Here is a 4,113-nt window from a genome sequence, read left to right as displayed (position 1 = left end):
GAAATGTAGAGCAAGGTTAAAAATAATTTTCGAGTTAATTCACATGCTGTACGGCGTTTTGTGTAATTTCCCTTCCCCCCCCACCCGCCATACACTTGCTGTGGAATCTATATTGTACACGCAGCATGATTTATAACAGATATTAATAGTCTGCTTGGGAGAGAGACAGCAAACATGATTCAGAAGTTATCAGACACCCCCCACGCCACCATGCAAGGTTAAAATATTGATTCGATTTGCCATAAGACCCCCATGATCTTTCATGAGGGTTAATAACCTCATTTAAATATATACATATATATATTACACATACACACATGCATTCTATATATCTTATCTTTTAGCTTTTACTTGTGCCATCCTGAAGCACCAATACCAGTTGTCACATAATGGTGGGAACAAACTCAAACACATATACACAACATGCTTCTTTCGGTTTCTATCGGCCAGCTCCAACCACGAGGCCTTGGTTAGACACATGCCCCAAAATGTCACACAATGGGACTGAACCTGGAACCATGTGGTTCAAGAGCAGACTTCTTACCACTCAGCTACTCCTGTGCTTAATCATCATCATCGTTTAACGTCCGCTTTCCACGCTAGTATGGGTTGGATGATTTGACATAGGGCTGGCGAACCAGAAGGCTGCACCAGGCTCCAATCTGATCTAGCAGAGTTTCTACAGCTGGATGCCCTTCCTAACGCCAACCACTCCGCGAGTGTAGTGGTTGCTTTTATGTGCCACCGGCACGAGGGCCAGTCAGGCGGCGTGTGTGTGTGTACATATGTATGTATGTACATCTTTTAGCTTTTTATCACTTACCTATTTCAGTGATTTAGCTGCAGCTATACTGGAGGACTGTCTTAAAGTGTTTCATCAAACAAAACAACCCCAATACATATTTTTTTTTTATTGAACAACAGTGGAGTAGAAACACACACACAGCAGGCGCCTACTTTCGGTTCCCATCTACTAAATCCACTTACGAAAGCTTTCAGCAGCTCAAATGAATGAGGATATCCATTTCTTTTTCCCCTTAGCTTGTCATTCACTCCAGTGGTATCAAACAAGGTAACCAAATATGTAATAGAACTCACCAATAAAATGCTAACTGAAGGTTTTTTGCATATAGAACAACAACCCTACAAATATGCAGCGGCAGAGCTTATATTTGTTTTTTTCGTTACCTCTCATATTCCCATTCAACTCTGCCTCCTTCGAAAGTGTTTAGAAACTCGATAATATTTCATTCTTACCTGAAACACAAAAGAAAAATAGATATAAATATAAATATAAATAAATACATACATACAAGAATCAAGTTGCAAATTTCAGCAAAAAAAAAGAAGAGATAATAGTAATAATTATTATTATTTTAACAATGAAAAAAGAAAATTATGAATGTGTGCATGTAACTGTGAGGTAATTCTGTGTGTGTGTGTGTGTGTGGGTGTGGTACTATATGGGTAAACATTTTTATGAGCTTCTTTATGTGGATATATTGGCAAATATACACACAAGCTTGTGTTTGTATATGTAAGTATATATGTGAGTGTATGTGTGTGTGTGTGTGTGTGGGAGTATAGACATGAATGGAAGCATGCATAGATTAATGTATGATATATGTGCATGTACATGTATTTACGTGTGTGTGTGTGTGTGTGTATGTATGTATATAGGCATGCGTATGTGTATGTATATATACATATATGTATAAGGTGTGAGGGTAGGTATGAATGAATACACATGGATTAATGTATGTGTACACACACACACACATATATATATACACACAAACAGACATATATATATATATATATACACACACACACACAAATATATATATACACATACACATACACCCTTCTTGTACACAATAAACACACAACAAAAACCAACATCTGACTGCTAATGTATGTGAGGAGTGCTGTTTGCCACAGACAAATATGCTACAATAAAGACTTGAAGAGATTAAGGTTTCATCAAATTACATGCGAGACTTCAGCTGGAAGATGAGCAATTGTTCCTACACAGGACTGCTTTACATAATACTGGTGATATGAGCGGTAGTAGTGGTGGTGGTGGTATGGGCGGTGGTAGTGATGAAGTTTAGTCGGTAGTAGTGTAGGCAGTGATATGGCAGTGGTGATGTAGGTGTGAATGGTGGTTAGGGTAGGAATGGCGGCAGTGGCAGTAAAAATGTGGGTTGTGGTGAAGGTGGTGGTGGTGGTGGTGGTGGTGATGGGGCTTAGAAGGTAGAGTTGTATGTAGGTGGTGCTAGTGATGTAAGCAGTTGGTGGTGGAGGAGTTGGTTGGAAATGGTAACAGTGTTGGTGGTTAGGGTAGCAACGGTTGTAGTTGTTGCAGTTGCAGCGGTAGTACTAGTTGCAATGGTAACAATAATGGCCGTAGTAGCAGTGATAGTGGTAATGATAGTATAGTAGCAGCAGCAGCAGTAGTGGTAGTAGTTTACTTCTTGCTTAACCCCCCCCCCTATCGCCACCAACACCACCCAGGTCAGCATAAATTAAAAATTCTTATGATCAAAGGCATTGCCATTGTGTTTCCCCTGCCTCAAACATAAGCATATCTAGGGCTACACTAGCATGCATTGTTACGGTGCATAGCTGCAGTGACCGTTGATTAGTTGTTGATATATACCTGGGTCCTGCTGGACAAATTGTTCAGCAGAGTCCCAACTAGTCCCACCACTGCGAGATACCTCTTCATCTGCCGTGACCATGTGGCATGTGGCATCGGTCGACCATGTATAAGGTGTGAGGGTAGGTATGAATGAATACACATGGATTAATGTATGTGTGCACACACACACACACATATATATATATATACATACATACACACACACACACTCACATATATATACACACTCACATATATATACACATACACGCACACCCTTCCTGTACACAATAAACACACAACAAAAACCAACATCTGACTGCTAATGTATGGCATTGGTCCATGTAACTACTTGGCATTGGTCGACCAACACGAACCTTCAACCCAGCCAGATCCTCAGTAAAGAGGACACAGGAAGCAGGGTCTAACTCAGAAAATTAAACAAAGTGGCCAAAAAGGGTCAAAATAAATTAAGTCTGTTTATCATTTCTCTTTTAACTTACAGAAAGACAGGTGGGTTTGCCATGTAAGTCAACCGCTTAAGTTTACATATAAATCCAATAAATATCATCAGACAGGAGCCATCACCTCAGCCGGATCCCCAGAGAACAAAAATCAAGCAATATGACCAAACAGTCTAAAGTGACTCTCCTGGATCACACAAGTACTACTACGTCTCCCAGTTTTAAAGTATAGTCATTGGTTGGATATGAAATGCAACCATGAGTGGCTCACAATCATTGCACAAAGGACATACATAAACCTATATACAATTCATATATACAGATTCCTCTATGTACAGATCAGGACATACAGATGTGCACAATTGTTCATCATCACCATCATCATCAAAATCTGTTTTCCATGCTTGCAAAGCCAGAAGCTGCACCAGGTTCCATAATCTGTTTTTGGCTTGGTTTCTACAGCTGGATGCGCTTCCCAACGCCAACCACTTTATAGAGTGTACCAGATGCTTTTTGTGTAGTACCAGATTTGGTGCTTTTTCATGTGGCACCATCACCAGCACTTTTTACATTGAACCAGTGTGAACTCTGTGTAGAAATGAGTGTAAAAAAAATGTCTCTATGTCCTCATTTATATACATAATGACCAGTGTCGCCTTACTGGCACTTGTGCCGGTGGCACGTGTAATGACATTCGAGCGAGATCGTTGCCAGTGCCGCTGGACTGGCTCCTGTGCAGGTGGCACGTAAAATACACCATTTTGAGCGTGTCCGTTGCCAGTACCGCCTGACTGGCCTTCGTACCGGTGGCACGTAAAAGCACCCACTACACTCTCGGAGTGGTTGGTGTTAGGAAGGGCATCCAGCTGTAGAACCTCTGCCAAATCAGATTGGAGCCTGGTGTGGCCTCCTGGTTCACCAGTCCTCAGTCAAATCGTCCAACCCATGCTAGCATGGAAAGCGGACATTAACCGATGATGATGATGATGATGATGATGCTGAATA

The 4,113-nt window shown here is 41.1% G+C and overlaps 1 protein-coding gene across 5 annotated transcripts in view; it reads right to left on the bottom strand.

The window, feature by feature from the left end:
* Nucleotides 1-4,113, bottom strand: part of LOC106879942 (mannosyl-oligosaccharide 1,2-alpha-mannosidase IB) — a 216,977-nt gene that overhangs the window by 127,922 nt on the left and 84,942 nt on the right. The window contains exon 3 of one of the 5 annotated variants that reach the window (XR_008265975.1): nt 1,099-1,257. The exons of the other annotated variants lie outside the window; for them this stretch is intronic. The gene's annotated coding sequence lies outside the window, so the exon portion shown is untranslated. The remainder of the gene's footprint in view (nt 1-1,098; nt 1,258-4,113) is intronic. 5 annotated transcript variants of the gene reach the window in all.

Source organism: Octopus bimaculoides, chromosome 18 (genome assembly GCF_001194135.2).
Source record: "Octopus bimaculoides isolate UCB-OBI-ISO-001 chromosome 18, ASM119413v2, whole genome shotgun sequence".
NCBI lineage: Eukaryota > Metazoa > Mollusca > Cephalopoda > Octopoda > Octopodidae > Octopus > Octopus bimaculoides.
The sequence above is the reverse complement of the archived record's forward strand: the minus strand, read 5'-3'. Positions and strand labels throughout refer to the sequence as shown.